Genomic DNA, 16749 nt, shown 5'->3' on the forward strand with positions numbered 1-16749 from the left:
CCTTTATAGTTGAGTGTGAGGACCCTCACACTCCACAGTTTCCTTGGGGAGGGGAGGGGAGGGGCGGACTTTTTCTTACCTCATTTCAAGTCATGTCTTCGTTTGTCAACTGCGTCTGTTGCTTTAAGATCGTGCACCTTGAACGAGCCTGACGCAGATGCTGCAGTTATGCTTTGGGCCAGAGGTGGCAGTAGCGAGTAAAAAAGTGGCAGACTGGACAAAGATTCTTTAAACGTTACACATTGCATTCAAACTCGAGTAGCAACATCACTAATTATCAATTCATCTGTCCAATATTTTCGGGTTGATCAGTGAATAGACCTATTTGGTCCATAGCATTTGTCAGGAAATTGGCAACCAAAAAAAAAAGTTTTCCAAAGTAAAAGCAGATGTTTGTAAATTTAATTAGTATTAATATTATCATCTTCTTTTTTCTTTTTTTTTATTCAACAGAAAGTTATTCAGCCTGCTTTCATGGAAGACAACAAATTGGAGAATATGTCCAACTGTTCTCAAAATAGTTGTTGAATAATTTGACAATTATTTTCATATAAATTATTGCTATGTCTATAGCACGTATATATTTTTATATACTGTGTTTTTATAGGTTTAAAAAAAATCATTCTTTTGTCTTTAAATTTCCTGTTTGTTATTTTTCCACAGCATGATACGGATTGTAACTAATGACTGCGGGCTGACAGGCAATAAATAACTCGATGACTCAGTGGCCACATTTCATTTTGTGCCGGCTGCTGTTTTTCTTACCGAAGTCCACGACCACTTGCTTGCTTGCTTTAATTAAATCCTGCAACAGAGTCCCAAGTAAAGCAAGTGTTGGTTCTTTTCTTGAGGAATGAGCTTCCAATCCCTCCGCAATATGTGCATTGAAATGGCGCATTAAAATTCCGCCGAGCTGCAAGTGACGGAAAATCGAATGAAATAGCAACGTATTGTATCAAATTCCACTTACTGTGTGGTGGCAACATGACAAAGCCCGCATTTAGGAACGAAACTCTGAATTAACTTTACAGGGTCTTTAAGGTTTAAGTAATAGGTTTAGACTGTGGGACTCTGGGTTTGGTGGTAGGATTTTAGTTTGGCTTAGAGTTGGTGTAGGATTACCAGTTACTGATTTCTTTACAGTTACAATTTTAGGGTTGCATTTGGGCTTTGGGGTTAAGGTTAGACTATGGCAAAAATGTAGTGTTAGAGGATGTTAAGATTTTCGAGTTGGGATGTTTTTGTGAATATTATACCTGGCTATTTTTGGTCCAATTTTAAATTGTACAACCTGAAGGACATATCGTACCAGTGATTATTAAAGTGACCGACGTAGACTTTTTGGGGTCTGTTAAAATGTCCTTCCCAGATACGTACGTATATGTAAAGAACATGTGTCACAGGGACGACTCGACCTGAGAATAGTTGAAGTTTTCTTAGACACTCACAACAGTGTTGGCGTGGCTCACGATTACAAACAAGCGCTTGGTGCAATGACGATAAACAGAAATGTCAGCGTCAAATTAATCTGCGGCACGGATGGCGTTAATGAGCTTGTTAAATGAACTATTTGTCAGGGGCTAAATAGTTTGCCGCACTTACAACAATTTCTGCAGAATTAATCAAGGTGAGCCAAAGTGACTGGCGCATTAATCAAATCCAGCAAATTTGCCGCAAGACTCAACAATTAGAGGTGTTCGCCGTGCAGTTAAAGGTCACATGAAAGTGATGAGTCACTTTGAAAGTTGACGTCCAAGAAGCGAATGATCCATAGTTTGTCAACCATAATATATTTTTGGCTAGGATCCAATATTGCCTATGGGGGGGGGGACTGATTAGGTGCAGGAGTAATGTTGCGTCACGGAGCTCAGTCAGGCTGGGTGAGATGATGGACTGCAGGGCCTGTTTGGAAGTTCTATCAGCTGAGTTTGAGCAAGTTCTATCTAAAAGGAAACATACGTAAAGGAAATATATGTAATTGCATGTCAAGGATGGAGAGGTTTTCAATTAGGGTTATGGCTAAGTTAGGGTTGAGTCAGCGGCTCTTGGGGTTTGGAGTTTGGTGAGGGTTTAGGATCTGAGTAAGGTTAGATGTTAGGTTTTATGGTTAGAAATGTGGGTTAGGTGAGGGGTTCGTCTTTAGCCCTGGAGAACCCAAGAACCCTTTTCTTCTTTGGAAAATTATGAATTATACATTAAATGACTGCTATAAATTCACTGAACACCAAAATATATGTTTTTCCAAATTTAACCCTTTATTCCCCAATTTAGGATTAGGCGAAATTTGACCCTTTTGGGATTTAGGGGTATCATTTCGAAAAATCTGAATAACAAAAACTGTCAGTAAACTATTTAGAATTTAAGAAAATAATCAATCAAATACACAGCTACATTGAACAATATAATTGTTTTGTTTTATTTGTTGCATTTTAGAACTGGATTCTGAATGTACAAACACACTTTGGCCAATGGAAACAAAAACACAGGGACAAAATCACTGCTGGGAAAAAAAAGAAGTCTTTGTTATTTGAGCAGCAGAATTTATAGGGGCCAAATTTGACCCCATGGGTTCTCCAGGGTTAGGATGTTCAAGGTAGGGTCTTGGGGTTTTGTCTTTTGGGTGTGTGTTAGGATTCAGGTATGGTTAGGAATAAGGTTACAAATAAAATAATAATAATAATAAACCCTTACCCATGATTGCCCTGAATTGTGTTTGGCTTGGAATCATCTCCGGCACAGTGCACCAGATTAATGTGCAAGTGTCTGCTTCTGCAAATGGGCTTACGCTAAGGGAAGCGTTGCCATGGTTACGCGGCGACCGCTTCAATGCCGCTCTCCGGGGAGTATCCGCGAAGCAGTGGCGCTTAGCGAGAAACGATTGTGGGGGCAGGAGGGTGGCAGCGGAGCCGCAAGTGTTGGCTAAAACTCAACTGGGGAAGTCGAGGCACGACGAAGGAGAAGGCATTCATCTTCTTTAGCGACCTCCCCCGCGGTTAGATGCCACACTTTAGTATCCAATTGTGGCTATTACAGCTATTAGAAGCACATAATGCTCTGCCTTGTCAATCAAAATTGTAAACACAAGTTTGCACCCCACTCTATTCATTAACCCTTCATCAATTATAACCACCGGGAGTCATCAGAGAAGTCTTTGGCGTCGGGAAAGTCACATTCATTTCCGACACATTAGCGCCTGCCGGAAGACTTAATAAAGTCGCACATTGAAATGTCATACCTGCTTACTGGTGAATGTGTTTTATATTCCACATGTCTTGGCCCATTACCAAAAGACTTTGTGATGAGAATGGGTTGCTCACTGGACCTGAACCCCTTTCAGGTTTTGTTTTAGCATTGGGTAATGGCTCCTCCCCCTCCTTTATGCTTTAATACCCTGATATTGTAAGAACAATATCAGTGTGGTTGTTTAACTTTTGCTTTCACTTTCAGTTTCTACGCAAATATGCTAACCTTGTTGTTGACAAAAACATGTTTTAATAGTAACACCCTTTTTAGTTTTTTATGAGGAAGTTGTTGACAACTTTTAGGTTTGACATGATCAACAGAATAAAAGGGCTGTTAATAAAAAACTGTTTGTTGGGACTCCTTTAAGGTTTTTAGGTAGAAAGGAAATCTGTGTTGAAAACATGCGCTTTAATAGCCTTTTCGGTTTAATATGCAAAAAGGCTGGTCACATCGACAAAAACGGTGACAAAAACCTGTACTTTACCTGCCTTGCAGTTTTTATTCAGAGTGATATCTTAAATTTTGACAAAAACCTGCTCTTGCTTTCTTTAAGTTTTTACGCAGTTTAAAAAAAAAAAACAGTCTGGAAAGCAAGTGGCATTGAAAACCACAACCGAACACATCGATCGATCACATTCACATAAAGAAGCATTGTTCAGTTTTGCCAGGAGTTGAGACTATTACTCAAAACAGCCGTTATCCCCCGACAATCGAGAGACATACATCATCCAGAAGCAACGCATTCATCACAGGGCAGCAAGAGAGGACGATGCGTCGCGTAATAGCGTTGATTGGATCTCAGGAGAACGGCTCAAAAGTTCCAAATCAATCACTTTTTGCAAATGACCAATTTTGTATCGACCCCTTGGAGTGTTTCACTTGTGCTGTGTGTGTGCTCCCTCTAGTGGTACGTGAATGAATCAATTCAGTTGTATTTCACTTTAAGTTGAATGTTTGTATTTTTTTCACAACTTTTATTTATGACCCATTAGTATTTAAGATTTATGTGCAATATACTTTCATTGAATTAGCTATTTAATTTTCTTATATTTGAGCGCAGTGTAATGTTAAGCATAATGTCCCGAAGGGTTGTCCACAACAATGTCAAATCTCATTGTTCGTGTTTTATCGAATGCCAATTCAGTGTTCGGATTGTAACCGTTGCATTCGTCTACTGACAAACTATTGCTTTGCACTTTTTCGAAAAAGAAAACAAGCTTGATAGCCATGCTTTGAACCTTTTTTGCATCCAATTGTAATTTCTGCCTCCCGAGCATCTTGAAGCAATTCTTCCTCGCCGAGCTACCGCCGCCGCAATATGGTTGAATGCGAAAAACAAGTGCTCTTTGTGTGTAGCCTTCTTGCACGGCGTACAGTTCTGAACTCAATTTCACGCACCGCTGCCTCCTCGGACAATTTAGACAGGCTGATGCCAACAGCACAACGTGAAGAGGCTTTTTTTGTGTGTGTGTGTGTGTGTGTGTGCAGAAATGGTGTCAAGAGAATAGACACACACATAGAGAGGAAGCGCGCAACAACAGGGGAATTGTTTTCTTAGTCGCTCATCCGGCGTTTGTCCCGCCGCGTCTGACGACGACATGAAACGCAATCCGTGGCAAAAAGCCAATGTGGCAACGTCGGCATGGAGAGAATGTGAAGGAATAGCAATAAAGCAGATCCTGCCAACACAAAAATGCCGCCGTACTTGCTTTGTTGGTGTATTTTGTGTAGGCTAATGACAAGGTCTTTGTCAAGTCTATCAATCAATCAGCAGCTAATATTGGTTTAGAAAGTCAAACATAGTTAGCGTGATCGTTGAGGGACTAGCTAATAAATGGCACAACAACTCTTTTGACAGCGAAATGGAAAGCGTGCTTTCGTCTGCTAGCAGGCAACATTTTATAGTCCCGTACCCGTGAGTTCCTTCTGCACACCCGATGAACTACATTTTCATTCAGCAGTCGGCAATCACTTTTCTCTCAACCGGAAGTGCTCTTGCACTATTGTTAACAGACATTATGGAAAAAGTGCATTCAAGTGTTTCAAATAAAAAGATGAGAAAAATTGAAGAATGCTAGAAAACTATTATTATTAATAGAAGTAGTCATTGTCGTTAGTCAGAGGCATCGCAGGTATGGGGATGTGAGTATTGCAACCATCAACCAATTTGCCTTTTTTGTGTAAGTAGCCCTGTGGGCTTTATCAAGTGTTATTTTTAGTATATGCTGCGGTTAGGGTACAAGGTTTGAGTGGTGCTAAGAGATTTGGGTTTTGTCTATCCCCACAGGTTTTGAGCTTGACAAACCAAGTGCAAACCTCTGTACAGTCAAAAGGGGGCAGTGCAGGAGTTGTTATTATCTTATCTGGACCCCCCCCCCCCCCCCCCCCTTTTCCTCAAGGATAGCCACGGGAGCTAAGAGGCATTGATTTACATAAATCAACTTGAGTACTTTAGGAGGCAGAAATGTGCTCTCAATTTAAGCAGAGACCATTTTGTTGCAGGGGTTGCAGAGAATGACAGTGATATGATAAGACATGATTAATATCATAACAACAATGCTGTGGAGATCAGTGAAAGAATACCGCAGATCCATTTGTGACACACTAATTGTGATTAGCATAGATTTCTCGCAGCTTTTACAGTCACGGCACCTCATTAAAAATGTAGCTAAGTGAACGGAAACGATATGGACTTCCCAGTGATGAGGTCTGTAAAAACTGTAGTAGTCCAGAGTGATCGTGAGTCAGCATTGTACTCTAAAAAATGCAATTGGTCAGATGACAGTCCTTATTAGGGTAACCTTAAAAAGTCTTGGTTCTTAGTTCAAACATTTTGGCACATGATCTTACATAGATTTACTTGGTAAGGTATAAAGTTCGAAAAGCTAAGAGGTATTGCATCAAAATAACTTTCCGAGATACAATGGTGATTAGCTCACTTCCTTTTTGTGGTTTCTGTATTTAACACAGTGTGGACGAGTTTATAAATCAGCCACTTAGCTTAATGTGCCTCTCCTTTTTGGGGGAAGTAAATGATGACTTAAAGCACATTTGTCTTTGTTACTATTGCGACTGATGCGGGTCACTGAGGACGCTGTTTAGTAAAGGCCCCAAATAGACAGAAAAGGGGGAGCGGGGGGTATTGGATGGGTGAACACTCGAAATCCCATCTGTTAGCATCTGTGGCGTCAAAAGCGAACAAAAGGTCAGTCGATCTTTCAAGGCGTCAGTGTCTGTCGGAGATGACTCATTTCAGACGACGGGTTTGCTTGAACGAGACGTTACATTTTGGAGCCGACCAGATCCAAGAAGCTTTTAGGTCCCTCGCTTTTAAAGCTCCGTAAACCAACAGTTGCATCATTTGGAAAACTTGAAAGCCCCGAACAGTCTCTCTATGTCAGCATTTTTTAAATTTCCACTTGCCGGCGGCGCTAACAAATAACACAAAGTTTAGCTAAGTGTGAAATCATATAACAGGGCTGTTAAACACAAACTTGATAGAGGTGATTCTGCGCTTGGGGATACATATTTGAATGTATCTCATTTTGATGCTGCAGCGGTTACGTATTTTTTTTTGCTACCGTGGCCGATTTTTGGACGAAATTTAATTGTGTGTGTGCTCTCAAGGATCGGGTAACATCTTTTGGCAGAACTAGCTGACAGTGATTTCATTTGTCTAAGTAGATAAATCATACATATTGAGCATGTCCCTCGTTCCACCCTGATTCAATTTTCAACCCTCCGGTGGTGCAAGGAGCCACGCTTACACTGAAGGTTACACCATTTCAACATTTCAATTAGTTGCACTGCTTTTTGTGGAGCAGGGGATTTTTTTTTCTCACACCATTTGCCGTGACTAATCCTAACAATCAAGAAAGAAGCCAAGCGACCAAACGACTAGTACAACTACAGACAAACCAATCAAAAAGTAAATGTACTAACCACTGTTGAAGAAAATAATCTTTTTCTTCCGCGTGTTTGTTTTCTTTCGTGTAGTGAGAATATTGGTTAGCCGAATGCAGGCTGGAGATCGATGAACAGTCACTTCGAAGCTTTTATTTCTACAGAATATTCCGGGCACAAGTAGGTTTCCAGAAAATGACAGCCTCTCACTAGTGCGAAGTTACAGCGGACTCACAACATTCTTATACTATCTTGAAGGTGCGGTACCACAAAACCGCCAAGCCCCCAGAGTTCACCAGACATGAGATAAGACTTTTACAGCATTCAATACACATGAAGACACGAGCAGAAATTGCGACAGGCACTCACAAAGACACATCCACAGATAAAAGTTCTACTGAGGGAATAAGTAAATTAAAACAGTTATGACTAAATCTATGCAGAAGACCCTCTTCACCAGCCAGCAAAATGGACCGACTGATGTACAAATCAAACCGATTAGCAAAACCAAGAGGAAAATGACAAACCAACATACAAATCCACTGACAGGCCACAAAAGTAACCAACCAACCCATCGATCTGATCAATTAGAAACCAATTGACAAAGCAACAAATGTGTCGAACAACAAACTAACAAACCATGGGAGCAAAAATGCAGATGGAATCACACTGCATTCCATCGGTTGGTTGACACGATCACTCTTTTTTTTTTTTTTTTTTTGCGCCCTCCTGGGATGAAAATCTTAGTGAAGGATCCGAATGGCTTTGTCCGACCACTTTTCAAGGAGACGTTAGTTAAGCTGTTTTTCAGTCAACCTAAATTCAAATAAAGAACCCTCTGCAAATTGGATGTCGGCGGATTCAAAGTCACCTGAAGCGAGCCAGGTTGCATCGGAGACGCGACGGGAACGGCGAGGGCGGCGGTTGTCTCGTCTGACAAGAGGACAGGAGCTGTCATGTGGAAGACAATTTGTGCCCACGACTGAAAGCTGAAAGCAAATTTTTACAGCCGTGGCGTCAAATTGCTTTTGTATATCCGGGGTGGCTTTTTAAATATTGCAATCGATTGAAAGCTCTTTGTAAATGTGATGCTCGTGTGGCAATGGAAGCGGTGATTGATCTTTATTTTTTATTTTTGGCAGTGAAATATGGTAACTTTTTGTTTTCTTTGACACTTTGATAGAAATCGTTTTTTAAATAACAGTCATTTAAAGGACTGCTTTGATAGCAGGGTTTCGAGGAAATTGTGATTTTAAATTTGCTTCCTGAGATAATCACTGATCTTTTGGATGGTTTATTCAAAACCTGGCAGATCAGAGATTTTATCCACTGGAAAGATGTCAAATAATAGAGCATAAAAAGTTGCGTGTTTGTTTGAGGCGATGGTTCAACAACATTTTTCGAGGGTTCCTCCTTAACAAAAATAATGCATCAGATTTATATAGCGCTTTTCTAGACACTCAAAGACGCTTTACAGAGGAATGGATACATTATTGATGCACTCACACATTCACACTGTGGTGGCGGTAAGCCACTCTTAAGTAGCCACAGCTGCCCCGGTGCAGGCTGAAGGAAGCATGGCTGCCAGTGTGCGCCTACGGCCCCTCCCACCACAAGCAATGATGACATGATTGCCTCTTTCAAAGAAACAATTGAAATTCAGAGAAAACCTCAACTGCTTTTCCTGCATTAGGTTTACTCGGGCCAACAACGGCGTTAATCCGTCACCGCCGCCTCCTTCTTTGTTGTACTTCAAGAGTCATAAGAGACACTTGTTTGCATAGTCATGCATTGACCGGTATAGTTTGTTTACCTTCGCCCGTGCCCGACTGAATATGTTGTCTCCTCGGCAAAACCCACAAGTTCACCCTCTGGACAGCAGGCTGACAAAATGATGGATCAGTTCTTCCATATTGGCTTGCTGATCTATAGTCACGCCTACCTTTGTCCTTGCCGTCAGAGTAGATATTGGCATTTGCCACTCAGGAGGCTGCACCCCACATTCACCTCGTGTCCCGTAACTGCTGATTAGGCAAAGGAGCCCCCCCGGCCCTGTGGAATAATTCATGTTCAGCATTGGGGTCTTGACTCTGTAGAGGTCCAGACAGCAGGGGTCTTGACAATTGACTCTGAGAAGAGAGGTCGCGGGCCGGATCAATGTTAATGTTTGTCCAGGTTCACCTCACGTGCCTGCGAACGAGTGAGGGGATTTATGCCTTGCCATTAGGTGAAGCCTTTAATTGCCTCTTAATTAATTTGTTTATGGCTTATTGGGAAATGGGGAATATTGAGGAGTACCACGATGTGTAAATGACCGACCGACAAATCGATTAAACATCAAACCAAACAATACAAATAAACCCATTAACTGACCGAAAAACTGACAAAAAGATCAAACTCACCAACAAACCAACCAAAAAATCGACTTGGAGACTAACCAACTGACAAGCAAACTGCCACACTAACCAACCATAACTAACAAGACACACCTACCTACCACCAAGCTGATTGATCAACCATGAAACTGACAGACCAGCCATTAAATCCCCTGAAAGTCAGCAACCGATCAGCAAACATACTGGTGGAAAATTTAAAAGGCCGACCGACCGGCATTCCAATTGGCTGACAAAACAAGCGACAGACAGCAAACCACGGTAGCTTAAATGCGGCTGGCGACGACGCGCACGACAATGCGATGAATCTGAATGACTTTCGGTTAGGATAGAATTGGCCGTGTTGTTTTTCATCTCAAGTGTATGAAATATTCAAGAGGAATGGACTGCGCGATACGCTTGACCTCCCAAGCCCACCCGCTGCCCTGTTATTACAGTCTAGATGTATGGATATACGATACAAATATCAAACCACACAATTAACCCCAGTGGATTCTACCCCCCCCCCCCAAATGTGAAAAGAAAACATGGAATCACTGTGTTTCTTGCCTCCCCGACTATTTAGGCCATTTGCATGCTGGAAATCAAGCATGAGCAGTTAAATACAATTGATGGATGTATAATGATAGTTTTACAGCAGCCACGCATCCTCTCCGACATCCCGACACACCCTTTAAAAGCTTCATGTGAAGCAGAGTTCTTAAGTTGTCATTTTCTCCATTTTCTCCATCTACTATCCATCCATCCATTTTCTTAACCGCTTGTCCTCACTGGGTCGCGGCGGGTGGGGGGGGCGCTGGCTTCGGGCAGTAGGCGGGGTACACCCTCAGTTGGTTGCCAGACATTTCAGGGCACACACAGACAAACAAACATTTACTCTAACAATCACACTTAAGGACAATTTAGAGTGTTCAATTAACCTGCCATGCATATCTTTGGAATGTGGGAGGAAACCGGAGTACCCGGAGAAAACCCACACTGGCACGAGGAGAACTTTTACATCAACATTACATCTACTATGAGACACAAAAGTTTTAAAATAAATAAAAAAATACACAAATATTCAGAATCATTTTTTTTGTTGAATATTACATTTATTTTTTCAGATAGTTATGTATTTTTCATTGATACATTTAGGTTTCGGTGCTTGTTGGATTGCACAAATGTTTTGCTAACGAGCACATCCCTGCTGTCTTTTTGCAATATATCACCATAGTACCGATAACAAAGATCAATTCCACTCACTATAATTGTGATCATTTTTCGAAGTGTTGCATCAGTCGTGCAGCGGTTTATCTTTTGCAGTTTGACTCACTATGGCGAGTGCTCGTCTCATGGAGAAAATGTAGAAAATCATTAATTCCATTTCTTAGGCAAAGCCTCACAGATGGTTGAGATATGGAGATTGTTTTCAGTGTCATCCAATACTCAAACTGCCGTCACATCTCCAGAGATGGAAAAAGTCTGTATTTCTTTAATGAACTGCATATAATCAGTGCTTCTTGCCCGTGTTTTCATCCGCAGGCTAGTTCCAGATAAAGCAGGGATTTGGAATTAGTGTGGGTAATTACGAGGTTGATTGTACATTTTGGTAGTGTTTGGTGGTGTTGGTGGGGGGTGGGGGGTGGGGGTCTTTATCAATTCATGCGTTTTATCCAAAAAATATGCTAAATGAAAACAAGTCATTCTACTTTCAAAGTGGCTTGGAAGCCAACGGCTGCTTATGAAACTTTGATTCCAACCGGCTGACGTTAATCCCCTTTTTCGTGGCTTTTTGAACGCTCTCCGTGCTCTTAAAGGAGCATTAATCGATAATGAACTCAATCTAGCCACATTAGATCCCCATCAGGGATGTACTATATATGAATGTTCTCTTCACCCCCTATAAATCTATAAAGCATCGAGTGAAATGCTCTGACAGAGATAAAGTGACTTTTTTGTTTTATCCCTCCCCCACCAAAATGATCATGCATGATGGAAGAAGTGTTTTATTTATTTGTTTAACGTAACGGACTTTTGTCAACATTTTGAACTGTATAAACCAAATCAGTGCATTTTCAGGCCAGAAAGGTGAAACATTGGTTCATAATAACGAACAGTATATCTATTATTTGCCTCGACCGTCAGTAACATAACATATAGATTATAAAATAAAATAATAGGGCTCACTCTCTACATGTGTATTTATTTCTATGGTAACTCGTAACTTAAGGCACTGTGGATCCTGAAACTTTTCTGACTCACTTCATTATAGGTATTTTTCTCCAACATTATAGCCAATGTGCAAATGATCCAAACTCAGTAACTCAAAACTCCGTTTTACTAGTAGCTCGAGCTTCTGAGTTGGTTACATATTTCCCCATGAAGGTTGCCCTTATCAGTCTTTTTATTCTGGCGTCGGCTTTGTCTCCCTCTCCCCGAGACCATTTTCTGACAGGAAGTATTACCGCCATTACAGATCACTAGATATCCCTGTCAAAGGAATCTGACTGATCACATGGCGGGACAGGAAGTGCAGTGCGGCGTCAGCTCGGGGACAGTCAAATGGCTCGAAATAATAGGGTGCACGCCGGGGGCCTTGACAGATAACTCTGAGGAGGCTGCACAATAGGCGACGGAACAAGCAGGAAATGGCTTTTGTGTCCTTTCAGCTGTGCCGCGTTGTGGACAAATATCCACAGCGAGATGGATCAGCACGCACGCGCGCACGCACGCACGCACGCACGCACGCACTCGTTACAAGTTGTACTTCTGCCGGCGTTTACACCTAATGAGCTTTTAATAAGAAATCAATCTCATTGGAATCAAAGCATCCATCAAAACAAGCAATTTACCTGCAATTAAAAAAAAACATTAAAGCATCATTAACCCTTGAGAACCCAAGAACCCTTTTCTTCTTTGGAAAATTATGAATTATACATTAAATGACTGCGAGAAGTTCACTGAACACCAAAATGTTTTTTTCAATTTTAACCCTTTTTTTTGAACTAGCTCAGAGTTGCTAATTTATCAAAATATATTTATAAAACATACTCCTAGGCATTCTGCAACATGATATGAAATAGATTAACAAAAAAAAACACAATTTTACCATCTGATGGTTTGCTGAGAAGATGGTTTTATTTGGATTGATTTCCAGCTTGTGTTGCCAGCCATCTTGTCACCACCACTCTGGCTTATGTAATTGCAATATTCATCCACTAGATGGCCCCATGCAGGGGTCAGAACTGGCACTCTGGACTTTTGAAGTTAAATTTGTAAAAAAAAAAAAAAAAATGTCTTTGTTATTTGAGTAGCTGAATTTATAGGGGCCAAATTTGACCCCGTGGGTTCTCCAGGGTTTTAAACCTTCATGGGGGCTTTTTGGCTTTTTTTAGGGATGTCAGAGGTAGCGGTGCTCTCCAGGAGGGTGCACAGCATTCAAAATGAAGTGACAGAATTCATTAACTGGGTTTTGTTTTGACTTTTGTTTCGTTTCCTGTGGGGTGAGATGGGCTATATATATCTATATATACCACCTTCAGTCCAGTACCATTTGACCTTCAGCTGTTGCCACTCGGGCACATATCACCTTTACAGCCCCCTCGGCTACTCCAATAAATCAAAAAACGCCAACTGCCGGTTTCGGTATGAATCAGCAGTTTGCGGCAGATCTCGATTACATTTTATCTTGATTTCATAAAACATTTAGACAAACCAATTAAAGAGGCTGCTGACTGCAGCCACCGGCACTCAATCCGTCATGCTGTTGAGGAGGATCACGTGCGGTGACTCTAATGTGGTCGATATGTTGTGTAGGGTTGGAACATCATTGGAATTGTACAAAGATTCGCCAGAACAGAGATCACCAAACTGTGATCCGTTGAGCGTCTTTCAGGTCTTGTCACACAATACAATAAACCCGCTTGGGGTCATCATCCTCATATTATACACTGTAGTATCTGTGACTTTGAATGTGTGTGACTTTACAAGGTGTGGACTGGCCTGGTGAGGTGAGAGTATAGTTGGCTGATGTTGGCTCAGGATAGCATCTGGCTTGAAACAAGCTAACCATTAAGGTGTTTTTTTTAATTATTTTTTTTATATATATTATATACATTTAAATAAAAGAGAGAATGTGTGCATATGTGAATATGTGTGGTTCTTTTAGAAATATATTGTATTGGCATTTCTGGTAAGTAAGTATTGTTCGTGTCGTACCCGTACATATAACAACAGTTTCCCGTATTCTTCACCACGGGCTTCCCATTGGCAAGTGGCCTCGTCCCTTTGTTTTCAGGTTGGCCTTCTTAATTATCCGCAGTCCCTTTCAGGCTGTAAATGGACTTTTAATGCCATTCCATAATCTGAACAAATCCTGCATCCTGATCACTAGCCTGATGCCCCCTCCATTGATTTACAAGCGACCCATGAATTATGAAAATGATTGCTTTTTTTTGTTTCTTTCTGTTATTATATGCAAGCCCGTGAGTGTTATTGCACTGGTTTAATCATTTGATATGATTCTTTAATGTGCCTGTTTTTAGTGTGATATTTATGGACGTGGCTGCTTTGGAACATGACATTGAGGCTGCTGTTGTGTCCCGATGCTAATTATGCAATTTTATGATGAGACCTTTTGATAACGCCGCTTAAATCCAAATGGCAAATGTGACGCATGAGCTGTATGCCATCATTGTGCTGTGTTTTACACCGTTGCCTGGGTTTTAAAAAATGATTGCGAATGGATTGTTAATAAATTCTCTGGTATATATAGTGGGCCGGTTTCATGCTTCCGCAAGTCTGTAAATCTAAATTTAGATTTTTCCACCAATCTCCCATATTTCATTCGGCACAGATTTTCGACATAGTCAGTTTATTCTTAATCAAGAAAAATGATGTTGCAACGCAACTCATTTGTTCATCTAATTGATAATGTGTTTGAAAGAAGAAGAGTTGACTGTGCATGCTCCTTTCTCAGTTCTTGGTGTTATTTCCCTCTTCCCCACAGCTAGAAGGCAAAGCGGGCCAAAACAATGGCTTTCAAATCCACAATCTGTCAGGGAAATAAATAAATTACTGCCACGCTTGGTGGAAAACAAACAGCTGTCAAGAAGTTCCTCAAGAGGCGCCTCGCACCCTCCTTTTTCACCCCCTGGAAATCCAATCTCGCAAAAAAAAAAAAGACAATTCTTTTGTTCATTGTGGTGTTTTATCGTGCCGGTTTAAGAGCCAAATTAAGCAAAGAGCATACTGGGCGGTGTTGAGGGACGCGCCTGTGAGCGCCAATCAAAGTAAAACATCAAGGAAATGATTTACTTGCTACCAAGCAAAAGATTTCCTGTCGGTTTTGTTAAAGAAAAAAATCAAACAATAATGTGACGACGATGCCTTGTCATTGCCCCTAAGCACTTCCTAATTGTGTATCTTCTCTTCCTGGTGTTTTTGCTCTTTATCACTTCTTATTTTTCTTAACCCAATCATTGTCCTGCAGTGAAATATAATATATGAGAAAAAGACGGCTTTCGGGGGATTTCTCAGAGGGGTTAAAGAAGTCCAAAAAAGGCTTGAGTTGGGAATAGAAAGTATAACCTGTTTTAGTCAAATGTTCCTGACCAAGTTTTGGAACTCCCTTTTTCTTTTTTTCTTTCTTTTTTTTCTGGAGAGCTCAGTATTGTTCATTTGGTAATTTCACCGATTTGACATGACATCATCATTGCTCTCTCTTTTTTTTATTTTTTTTATGTGGGTGAGTGAACTCCCATTTTCTTCCGCCTTGGTCACAAGTTTATGCTCAAATTCAGTTTATTTTTGCAAGCTAAAAGACTGGATTATGTCGACATCAGTAGCCTCTTGTAGGTAGTTTCGATTTGCTTGATTCGGACTGCACTTGGGTTCAATTACAGAGCTGGGGGAAATCATTTCAAAAATAATCTTTTGAGCGTCAATTCTCCAAAATATTTTTGGACTGTCAGAACCAAGGCGGAGTTCCTTTGATCACCCCCATCCAAATAAGCTCAAAAACTCAAGAGAACCCAGAACTAGGATATTTTGTCACTTCGTCTGTTCCTGGCAAACATTCTATAAACATGAGCCTATTCTTGCAAAGGTCACAGTCAAAAAGTTGCTCCAGGGTCTTTCAACGCATTCCGCCACCTCTCGCCCAGTCGTCACGGATACCTTGATTCATTGTGACATTATCGTTTTCATCCCACCTCTGGGTGAGCAAAAGCTCACGGTGCTTCACACTTCAGGTGTTAGCATCAACCAATATCGTGTTCGGTGGATCCGAGAAAACCCGAGGCATTTTGTCCATCAGGCCCCAACCACCACACGACCATATAAAAGGGTCTGAAAGAAGTTATATCTTAAAAGTCAGGTGCATGAGCCTGTGCCTTGTCTGAACATGATGTTGAGTAACCCATTGTTATTAGAAAGACAAAATATATTATGCATTGGGCCAATACAGAATACTTTTTTTTTCTTCTGGAGAGCTCATTATTGTTCATTCTGTAATTTTACCGATTTGACATGTCATCATCATTGCTCTTTTTTTCTCTTTTTTTTTCTTTTGAATGTGGGTGAGTATGTGTGTGTGTGTGCGTGCGTGTGAGTGTGTATTCATTAGTTCACCTAAAACCTATTAAAAAATCCCATACCGTTCACCTAAATCAAACACTTCCAGCCAGAGTCGTGAGGCCGTCAGGAGACCCGAGGAAGGACCAAAGGAAAGTGAAAAAAACGCTTTTCTGCGTGAGTCGGTCATACTGTTTCCTCTTGGGTGGACCGAGGGACGGCGGTGGAAATTGCACTGTGTGTGTGTTTACACTCATCGCAGAGGGAGGTGTCTTGAATTGCGGAACGGCCACTTTCAAGCGTTGTTTGTTTCATGACCTGCCGGTGGTTGACAGATTGCAGATTTAATCTTTGGATAAAGTTTGGAAACTCCATGTGATCACACACATCTATAATTATAGGAAACACTAAGAAACACTTGGATACAAACACATTCCCAGAACAAAATATTGGACTTGAAAGGAGATCGGTGTGGCAAAGATTCCCCGATATTACCTCCAAATGCTTTGATTGTTCAGCATCTGTTTACTGGAGGTTTGCTGTTTTGGTCTAAAGTTATTTTAGAGCTTTTTTTTTGGTGCCATTTCCAGGAGTTCTTTTAAGGCAAACTTGTCCTAAAGACTTTGTCAGATTGTCCAACTTTGACCATGGGTAT

Source organism: Vanacampus margaritifer, chromosome 15 (assembly GCF_051991255.1).
Source record: "Vanacampus margaritifer isolate UIUO_Vmar chromosome 15, RoL_Vmar_1.0, whole genome shotgun sequence".
NCBI classification, from domain to species: domain Eukaryota; kingdom Metazoa; phylum Chordata; class Actinopteri; order Syngnathiformes; family Syngnathidae; genus Vanacampus; species Vanacampus margaritifer.